The sequence below is a fragment of the Triturus cristatus genome, chromosome 3_2, assembly GCF_964204655.1.
Source record: "Triturus cristatus chromosome 3_2, aTriCri1.1, whole genome shotgun sequence".
Lineage (NCBI taxonomy): Eukaryota > Metazoa > Chordata > Amphibia > Caudata > Salamandridae > Triturus > Triturus cristatus.
In genome coordinates this window covers 1,135,001,398-1,135,012,594 of record NC_140584.1, presented here as the reverse complement: position 1 = coordinate 1,135,012,594, position 11,197 = coordinate 1,135,001,398, and positions in this window count along the sequence as shown.

Genomic DNA, 11,197 nt, shown 5'->3' with positions numbered 1-11,197 from the left:
CATGGTCAGCAGTTTAGCTAAGCTACATCGGAAACAAATAGGAGCGAGTTGCTACGCATGCTACCACTCTCTCTGGAATTCTCTTGGAGAGACCCTTAACTAGAGCATCTCCTTGGAACCGATTCAAACATACCTCTAGTTTTATTCTACATTTCCAGGTGTAGGAGACACCTTATGAGAGACTAAGGAATACAAGATCCAATAAATAATTGCGTTACAGACAAAATTCAGGCCATGTGCCCCCCAGCACTGGGACAGAAGATGTTCTCTTCTGCAGAAAGACTGTTCAGCAGACATCAGTTCATCTGTTGTCCAGACACACATAATGGGACCCAAACACATGCCTGGAACTGCCTCATGCTGCGACTGCTGACAAATATGTAGAGACAAGCCAATGGTGTAAGATTTGAGATTGTTCCAACACCCTTCATGGCAGTGCTCTGGTTCTCTGTTAAATCACTGATCGGGCGCATCGAGACAACAACATCCTCTGAAACTGCACCACTTCCTGGCATTAATTTGGAATGAGCCCTGAAAGAGTTAGAACCACCAGGCACGTGAAGATCGATACAAACCTTGTGGGCCATCATAATCAGAGGACCTGTGAAGACAACAGATTACTAATTTGAGACTTCTCCTTTGTTTTGTTAGCAACAAACCCCTGGATTTTCCTTGGGTCAGCAAAGTGGAGGAGAGTTTCTTTTTTTAACATTTTTTTAGAAGGTGTGGCATCATGTTATGGGTGCTTGAACAGCGGCACTGCAAACCGAAATACTGTGTTTGCAAAACGGAATTTAAAAATGGTCTTAAGGGCAACAATTAAGCTGTGGGGACTATCGCAAAGAAAGGGAAAGAGGTAATCTGCAGGTGACAGTGCACCGTCTAAACAACACATAGATGTTAGGCAAAGAGGTACACGAACCTGGTTACGAAAGGTTAATGCCTTGCCTCTGGCTCGGGATGCTGCAATTAATCTAAAGGCAGAGTGTCTCAATGAGTTAGTAAGGACTTTCATCATGCAATATGCAAGTCACACAATGTGTCATATATTGTAGCGAAACCCATGATTCCCACCTCCCACTTCCATGTCCGCGTCTGCTCTATTGGCTGTCCCACCGTTCCTTCTTCCTTCCGAACTGTTCTGCATTCTATGCCTTGTGTACGACCACGCCCTTAGCCCAGCCCACATCACTTCCTCCACTCCGCAGATAAATGTAATTTTAGTGTGTGAATTCTACGGGTCCACAGCCACTGAACTAGTGGTGTTGTAGCCTATGAAGTGTCCGAAATAAAGTCTCATATTTTGGCCAGAGGCCCTCCACCTTACTAGCAGCCACTGTAAATCTGTAAAATGGAAGAATTCTTATGTTCCTAATTGGTAATGAGTCGAGCCATTTGCAGCAAAACTTATTTTATGCAATACTGTCCATTCAATTCTGGTGGCACACAGAAATGCTGCAGTTGGGCTTACTTAACATCTGAATTGTGATTTACAATATTTTCAGTCAAAAGCAAGCCAAAACCCTTGTCTGAAGAGAGAACTAAAGTTATGCAAACCATGCCCATGTGCAAACTCGGTACTGTGCAAAAGGAATATGCTACTTACCAGTATGCATCTGTTCTTGGCAAGTAGAGCTGCAGATCTACACACTTTTGCATAGATCGCCATCTGGTGTTGGGCCTGGATGTTTGCAGTTTGTTTTTCCTCTTGGAAAGTCTTTGGAAGTCACGAGGTCGGTGACTCCTCCCTTGCATCGTATTGCGCATGGGCTTCGGCTCCATCCTCAGATTGTTTTTCACCAACAGGGAAAGATGGAGCGTAGTAATAACAGTGAAGAAACCCATGTGTGTTGTATCTAAATAAGATAGACTGGAACAGATACAGGTAGCCGAGGAGGCGGGGAGGCGGGTGGGCGTGTGTAGATCTGCAGCTCTACATGCCAAGAACAGATGCATACTGGTAAGTAGCATATTCCGTTCGAGGCATATGAGCTGCAGATTACACACTTTTGCATAGACTATATAGCAGTTCCCAACCTTAGCGGCGACCACCAGTATCTGTTGCAGTGGTTTGAAATAGTGTTTTTAGTACAGCGTGGCCCACACTAGCTTGTTGCTTGGTTTGCACATCTACACAGTAATGTTTAGTGAAAGTGTGCGGTGTTGACCATGTAGCTGCTTTTCAGATATCATCTAATGGGATGTTCCCTAGAAAAGCCATAGAAGCCCCTATCTTTCGTGTAGAATGGGCTTTAGGGGGAACGGATAGCGTTCGTTTTGCTTTGTGGTAGCAAATCTGGATGCATTTTACAATCCACCTAGCTATCCCTGATTTTGAGATGGGGTTGCCCTTGTGTGGTGGAGAGAAGAGACAAACAGTTGTTTGGTCTTTCTGAAAGGTTGTGTTCTTTGGATATAGTAAAGTAAGGCTCGTTTGATATCTACCGTGTGTAGAGCCCTTTCTGCAACAGTTTGAGGTTGCGAGAAAAATACCGGTAATTCTACCGATTGGTTTAGATGAAAAGGGGAAATGACTTTAGGTAGGAATTTTGGGTTGGAACGGAGAACAACCTTGTTCTGGTGCATTTGGAGAAAAGGTTCTTGTATGGTAAGTGCTTGTATCTCACTGACCCTTCTAAGGGAAGTGATGGCTACAAGAAAAGCTGTTTTCCATGTGAGTAATTGCAGTTTGCATTTATGCAAAGGTTCGAATGGCGGCCCCATTAGCCTTGTGAGAACTATATTTAAGTTCCACACAGGTGAGGGTGGTACTCTGGGGGGAATTATTCGTTTTAGGCCTTCCATGAAGGCTTTAATGGCAGGTACTCTGAAAAGTGATAGGTGCTGCCTGTTTTGTAGGTAAGCGGCAATTGCTGCGAGGTGTAGCCGAATGGAGGTATATGCTAGGTTACACCTTTGTAGATGGAGTAAGTAGAATATGATGTGTTGTATAGACACGTCTAGAGGATTGATTGTGTTGTTATGGCAATAAACAACAAATCTTTTCCACTTGGCAGCGTAGCAGGCTCTAGTGGTAGGGCGTCTAGCTTCTCTGATGACGTTCATACAGTCAGGGGGAAGGTTTAGGTATCTGAATTCTAGGATTTCAGGAGCCAGATCGCAAGGTTGAGCTGAGCTGGGTCCGGGTGCCTGATCTCTCCATGGTTCTGGGCGTAGCAGGCTCTAGTTGTAGGGCGTCTAGCTTCTCTGATGACGTTCGTACAGTCAGGGGGAAGGTTTAGGTATCCGAATTCTAGGATTTCAGGAGCCAGATCGCAAGGTTGAGCTGAGCTGGGTCCGGGTGCCTGATCTCTCCATGGTTCTGGGTTAGGAGGCATGGTGAGAGGTGTAGCTTTTGGTGTGGTACTACCGAGAGTTCCAGCAGCGTGGTGTACCACGGTTGTCTGGCCCATGTTGGAGCTACTAGGATCAGTGTGAGGGAATGCTGTTGTAGCTTTCGCACCACTAATGGAATTAGTGGGAGAGGTGGAAAAGCGTACGTAAATTTGTCTGACCAGTTCATCCATATCGCATTGCCTTTGGACAATGGGTGTGGGTATCTGGCGGCGAAGCTTGGGCATTTTTTGTTTTCGTGGGTGGCGAAGAGGTCTATCTGCGGATGCCCCCACATTTGAAAAAACGGGAGAAGAACCTGCGGGTGAAGTTCCCACTCGTGGATCTGCTGCGTCTGTCTGCTGAGCAGATCTGCCATGGTGTTTTGGACTCCTGGTACATGCTGGGCTAGGAGAAAGATTTTGTGTGGAATTGCCCATCTCCATATGCTCTGTGCTAGTTGAGAGAGCTGTGGAGAGTGTGTGCCGCCTTGTTTTTGAATGTAATACATGCCCGTCATGTTGTCTGTGCGAATGAGGACTGCCTTGCCTAAAATCTGTCTTTGAAAGGATTTTAGGGCAAGAAAGATTGCTAGTAACTCCAGATGGTTGATATGAAGTAACTTTTGTTGCGGCGTCCATGTGCCCTGCACTGTGAGGTGTAATAGATGAGCTCCCCAGCCCGAGAGCGATGCGTCTGTTGTTAGTATTATTTGTGGAACCAGGTCCAGGAACGGTCGACCTTTGGAAAGGTTTGTGGTGTTCCACCACTGCAGAGAGCGATGGGTGCGACCGTCTACCAACACCAGATCTGTCAGTTGCCCCTTGGGCTGGTTCCATTGGCGCGCTAAGCACTCTTGGAGTGGACGCATCTGTAGTCTTGCGTTGGGCACTATGAAAATGCAAGAGGCCATCATCCCTATCAGTTGCATAAACACTCTTGCTGGAAGGGAGCGTTGAAGTATGAATCTTTGACGCAAAGCCTGAATGCTTGCAATCCTGGCCAGATTGGGGTAGGCTATGGCTTTTGAGGTGTCTATGGTGGCACCAAGGTATTGCTTTATGTGGGATGGTGTTAGCTGGGACTTTTGGTGGTTCACCGTGAAGCCTAGTTGGTGAAGTAGTTGGACTGTAGTGGCGGTGTTGTGTACACATTGGTTGTAGGACGTGGCTTTTATCAGCCAGTCGTCCAAATATGGGAAGACGTGAATGTGCTGTCTTCGGAGGTGTGCCGCCACTACCGCTAGGCACTTGGTGAATACCCTTGGTGCTGTTGTGACCCCGAATGGGAGCACCTTGAACTGGTAGTGTTGCCCGTCCACTACAAATCTGAGGTACTTTCTGTGAGCATGGTGTACCGGAATGTGAAAGTATGCGTCTTTCAAGTCCAGTGCGGTGAGGAAGTCGTTCTGGGAGAGGAGCAGAAGCACCTGCTGAAGCGTTACCATGTGAACATGGTCTGAATGTATGTATGTGTTTAGGGGCCGGAGATCTAGAATAGATCGTAGTCTCGTCCCTTTTTGGTATTAGAAAATATAGGGAGTAGACCCCTAAATTATGCTGATTGGCGGGAACTTGCTCTATTGCTTGTTTTTGTAGGAGGGAGATTACCTCCTGTTTTAGTAATGTGGAATGTTCTTGTGACATTGGGCGTTGCCTGGGTGGAATGTTTGGGGGGGTAGATGTTAATTCTAGGCAGTACCCTGACCGAATAATTTGGGTCACCCATTTGTCTGAGGTGATGGTCTCCCAGACCTGAAGGAAATTTTGTAGTCTGCCCCCGACCGGAGTGGGATGGTCTGGAGGGAGCGGGGTGAAGTCATTGGGTAGGCGGTGTGGTAGAGCGGGCGGTATTTGTTTTGCCTCTGCCTTTATTGTTATTGCCCCTATAGCCGCCTATTTGATAACCCCTTGTGAAGGTGGACTGAATGGGGGATTTGTAGGAAGTGGACGCGCTATCTGAGGAGTAGCCTCTAGACGTACTCCGAAAGGAAGAGCGGCGAAAGGAGCGCCTAGGAGGGTGTGACTGCAGGGCTCCCATAGATTTCGCCGTATCAGTGTCCTTCTTCATATTTTCAAGGGCCTCATCTACCTTTGGGCCGAATAGGTGTTCTTGGTCAAAGGGATGATTTAGGATGGAGGCCTGTACCTCAGGTTTGAAACCTGATATTCTCAGCCAAGCATGGCGACGGAAGAGGACGCTAGTATTAATGGCCCTGGAGGCTGTGTCTGCTGCATCTAAGGAACAGCGTATGGAGGTGTTAGTTATTGTCCTACCCTCTTGAATTAATTAATTGGCCCTATTTTTGTATCTTTCCGGGAGGTGGTGCATTATGGTTTCTAATTCATCATAATGCGCCCTATCGTATCTGGCCAACAGCGCTTGGGTGTTGGCGATACGCCATATATTGGCTGCCTGTGACGCAGTGCGCTTTCCTGACGCGTCCAGTAGCTTTGACTCTTTGTCAGGTGGTGGTGCTTCGCCTGACGCCTGGGAATTTGACCTCTTCCGTGCAGTGGAAACCACTGGGAATCTAGTGGCGCTGGCCCTTTGATATAGGCAGGATCTGTGGGGGCAGCTTTGTACTTTTTTTCTATGCGTGGGTTAATGACCCTGGCCCTGACTGGGTCCTTAAAAACCTCTGGCGCATGTTTTACCACCCCCTTGAGCATAGGTAGAATGGAGGTAGACCTATGTGCGATATCAAAGATGTTGAGGAGGAAATCCTCCTCCACTGGGTCAGTGTGTAACTCTACCCCGTGATTATGTGCCGCCCTCTGAAGTAGGTGGTGGAAACCTAATGAGTCTTCCGGTGGAGATGGCCTGGAAGGGTAAAGGTCATCTTGTGGGACGTCTGGAATATCTGGGTTATTGTAGTTGTCCCATGGGTCTGGGGATCCTGTAGGGGTGGGGTCTTGGGGCACATCCCCTGGATCGTGATATGGGTCCCCCTGATCATCATCGTCTGGAGACGGGGTCGGAGAGCGATGAGGTGGGGGTGGAGAAGGCGGAGGGGGCGGAGGTGGAGAGGGTGGAGGAGGTGGGGAAGGTATTCTGAAAGGGAAGGTAGCAGAGTCCTTCCTCTTTGGAGGTGGAGGCGGAGCCGGTTTGTCCAAATGTCTCTTTTTGGAAGAAAGTGCCAAATGTCCAGTTTTTGGATCCTTGGTAAGAGTTTTTTGCAAGGGATCCGGTGTAAACAGTTCCTGTGACAATGTTTGTTCCGTCGGCGCCGATGACTTTTTAGGCTTGTGCGTGCCGTGCTTAGCACTGGGCTTGGGAACCTTAGTTTTCTTGGTCGGTGCCGAGGTGGGCTTCGGCGTGGAAGTGTCGCTGCCGAGGGCCTTATGGGGTTTGGTCGGTACCGAAGATGGCGTCGGTACGGAAGCGCTGGGTTTCGACTCCGAGGACTTTGGTGCGGAGCTCGGTGTCGAGGTAGAGGCTGGTTTCTTTTTCGGTGCCGAAGTGTGTTTGTCGGCACCGCTGGAAGGCTGGCTCGAGCCCGAGCCGCCGGAAGGCTTATTTGGCTTCTTCACCGGGCCCGAAGGTGGGGTGTGTGAAGCAGTGTCTCTTGTCTTGCCTAGGCCCGGAGGCGAAGGCGTGACCGAAGCCTTTTTGTGTGTCGGCGCGGGTGTGGGGGGGTATATTACTCACGACCCTCTGCGCCGGGGTGCTGTCCTCTACATCGGAGTCAACGGCTTCGGAAGCACTGACGCGGTCCTCTTCGGTGCGCTGCTGTCCCGGATCTTCGACGTCGTCTCCGAAGATGTCGACTGAAACGGAGGTCGAGGAGTGTGCCATGTTTCGTCTGGCTCTTCGGTCCCGAATAGTCTTTTTCGATCTGAAAGACTTACAGGCCAGACAGTCTCGAGCCTCGTGTTCAGGGGAGAGGCAGAGGTTGCACACCTCATGAAGATCGGTGTGGGGGAATTTGGACCCACATCGAGGGCACTTCTTGAATGGAGTTCTTTCCATCAGCCGGGACCGGAGCTTGGGTAGGCCCGAAGGCCGCCGTCGACGACTGGAACCGAAGATTTGTCGATGAGAAGGTGATTGAGGAGATCGCGATCGAAACAATACTGCGATGTGAGTGAGGATTCCGCTTCGATCGTCGAACTGGAAATGTTCGGAACCGGAGCGCGAAGATTACATCCGAGCCCGATGGCGGAAAAAAACAATCTGAGGATGGAGCCGAAGCCCATGCGCAATACGATCCAAGGGAGGAGTCACCGACCTCGTGACTTCCAAAGACTTTCCAAGAGGAAAAACAAACTGCAAACATCCGGGCGCAACACCAGATGGCGATCTATGCAAAAGTGTGTAATCTGCAGCTCATATGCCTCGAACATAAGAATTATTGATCCCGGTAGTAGAAACCCTTGCAGCCTACCGCTTGGGTCTGAACCACCCACTTGGGTCTGAACCACCCGCCCGGGTCTGAACCACCCGCCCGGGTCTGAACCACCGCTTCCTAGTTATGATGACAAAAGTGAGGTTTCAGTTTGTGTGAAGCAGCTCGAAAATGACTTGTGCACCTGTGTTGCAGCTGATATTTTTAGCTTATAGTTAAATGTTTGTAGATTTACTTGAAATACTCCTTTTATAATTTCTGCTAACCTTTTTGCCAGGTGCTGATTGAGGACTTCTTCAAACAATAATCTTGCTTGACTCATACCCTTTAGCTCATCACCAATTTAACTTTTAAAAAATGTGTTTACGAGAACTTCTCAAAATGTACTTCTGATCTTTTCCTGTGACTATGCCCTGATCTCCAAAGAAAGGCTCTCTGTAAAAAGTGTCTCTGTCTAATTCTTCCAACAGGTCTCTTTCATCACTGTTTCTCACCAATATTGTATTTTGTAGATACAATGCACCCCTTCCAGCAACTGTTTACACAGCGCATCCCACTTTTTTCAAAACAGTCATTGCCGGCAGCTGTACCTCTCTCAACTATATTATCTCCTCTTCACTTTCCATGGAACCGATCAGTCTTTTGAACACTGCTAATGACCAAATTTCTTCCGATTACGTTTTTTTATTCAAAAGAGAACTGTGATTGGTCAATAAATGGGTAACTGGTTCCCTATTCTACTCTTCGTTTTCTCCCTTATCTGCACTTCGACACGTGTGAAAGTTTTCTTTTGGGTTGCTTAGGTTACCTAGCACCAAGCAATTTTTCACATCTCTTTGATTTAAAAAACAGATTCATAATATTTTCCTTAACAATGCAGTGCGAACTTTTCACAGTTTTGAACTTCACAAAGTCGAAGAGACTTATAAAGTTTCTTACCAAAAATACAAACATAAAAACAGTTTCTGAAGAATTTTCTTACTAAAAGTAGAGTCTTGCTCGCTTTTTACTGATGTGGTAACTACATTTAGATGGTGTTTGAACTGTTTTTTAACTTATCAAACTTTTGTGACATTCACATACAAGAAGTTTAAAGAAAAAAATCCCATACGCTGGGGCAGCAACATCCTACAATTTCGCAAACCCCTGCTTTCTACTAGCCCACAAGCACCTACAAGTTATTTAGATAACAATGTTGTGCTTTATTAATGGCATAAATAAATGTCAATCCTATAAACCTGAAATAATGGAATCACAAATTTACAAAAACAATTAAAATCAATATAAGCCTTAAACCACGAAAAAAGCTTTTGGCTTTTCACTCCTTCCTGGTGGCTAAAAGGATGCAGCAGTGATCGCCCCTATTTGAAAATGGAGATTCAACTTTCAAATGCATGATTTTTCGAGACTCGAGACTTCTTGGAAAGATAGAAAACTTCTGCCACCCGCTCTTTTCAGTAGGGAGCTCATAGTGTATGCTAAATCAGCTATTTTGGTGTTTAGTTTTTTTAGGTCGAGCCTGGGGAGAGCATGCGCTGCTCGGCAAGGCATGCATATTCGAGTATGGACTTGAAGGTCCGCCCATATTTTTAATTGGCTTGTGTCACTGTCCTTTGTAAATGCTGGCTTCTGATTTGTTAATAGGCTTGTTAGTCCCTCCTTCGTACCGCCTTGCCTTCATTTGTAAACTCCCATAAGAAATGGCTCATTTTGCTTCTGTTGTTACACGGTAGATCTTGTTTAGTCTGAAAGCACTGCAGGACATGCTTTCCTGCAACATTCAGCGTGCCATGCACACTTTCACTTTACAAGCAGCTCGGGAAAACGGCAGCCACTTCTTTGAAGTGAAATAGTTCGAGCAATTGGCATTGTAAATGACAATAACATTTATATATGTGTTAATTATCAAAACAGATACATAAAAGGCATTGTCATTTATAATGTCAATTGCTTAAACTCTCGCAAATGCGAGACCTATTGCATTGCAAATGCTCATTTCTATTCTAGTTGTCCTTAATAATGCTGAATTAGTTATCTGCTATCTGCAAATGGTTGAGAAAGAGCAACTGCCTAATTCCCGGAAAATACTATAGTCTAAATAAATCCATATTTCGTAGAGATGTTTTCTAGGTCACAAATATTAACACAAGACTTTGAGATTTAGAGTGAGTACTTTAATTTTACACCATGTTAGTAAAAACTTAAGTAACCAAATTGTACTAATAAAAAAAACTCCCACTTCCATGAACTATGCCCTGTTTATTGTGCATAGGAACTGTTGGCTTCATCCTATTCAAATTAGTAGTGTAATCAGTGATTTGACACTCACAAATATTCTTGGAAATTAGGCAATAAAACACCTACTAAAGCACAGAAGTATAACTACATGGGCACCGATTTTAACAGCTAGCTAAACTGGAAGGATCCCCCGGTATTTATTTATGTATACAAGCCTCAATCAATCAATCAAAGTCATTTATAAAGCGCACTACTCACCCGGAGGGTCTCAAGGCGCTTGGGGGGGGGGGGTGCCGCTACTGCTCGAACAGCCAGGTCTTGAGCTTCTTCCTGAAGGAGAGGTGGTCTTGGGTCAGGCGCAGGTCGGGAGGGAGGGAGTTCCAGGACTTGGCGGCCAGGTAGGAGAAGGACCTTCCTCCTGTAGTCGCTCTTCGGATGCGGGGGACGGCGGCGAGGGCGTGGCTGGTTGATCGGAGATGGCGTTTGGGAGCGTAGAAGTTGAGGCGGTTGTTGAGGTAGCTCGGGCCTTGGTCGTGTAGGGCTTTGTGTGCGTGGGTGAGGAGACGGAAGGTGATTCTCTTGTTGACGGGGAGCCAGTGCAGGTCTCTCAGATGTCCGGAGATGTGGCTGCTTCGGGGGATGTCGAGGATGAGTCTGGCTGAGGCGTTCTGTATCCGCTGGAGTCTCTTCTGGAGCTTGGCGGTGGTTCCGGCGTAGAGGGCGTTGCCGTAGTCCAGTCGGCTGGTGACAAGGGCCTGGGTGACCGTCTTCCTGGTCTCGGTGGGGATCCACCGGAAGATCTTCCGTAGCATGCGCAGGATGTTGAAACAGGACGAGGAGACGGCGTTGACTTGTCTGGTCATGGAGAGGGAGGAGTCCAGGATGAAGCCCAGGTTTCGTGCGTGGTCTGTCGGTTTGGGTGCGGTGCCCAGGGCGGGGGGCCACCAGGAGTCGTCCCAGGCGGAGGGCGAGGAGCCCAGGATGAGGACTTCCGTCTTGTCTGAGTTCAGTTTCAGGCGGCTGGTCATCATCCACTCGGCTACGTCTTTCATCCCTTCGTGGAGGTTGGCTCTGGCGGCGGCGGGGTCGTTGGTCAGGGAGAGGATCAGCTGGGTGTCGTCTGCGTAGGAGATGATGTTGAGGTTGTGTTGGCGTGCGATGGTCGCAAGGGGGCTCATGTAGACGTTGTAAGAGGGTGGGGCTGAGTGAGGATCCTTGGGGGACGCCGCAGATGACTTCGGTGGCCTCTGACTTGTACGGTGGTAGGCGGACTCTCTG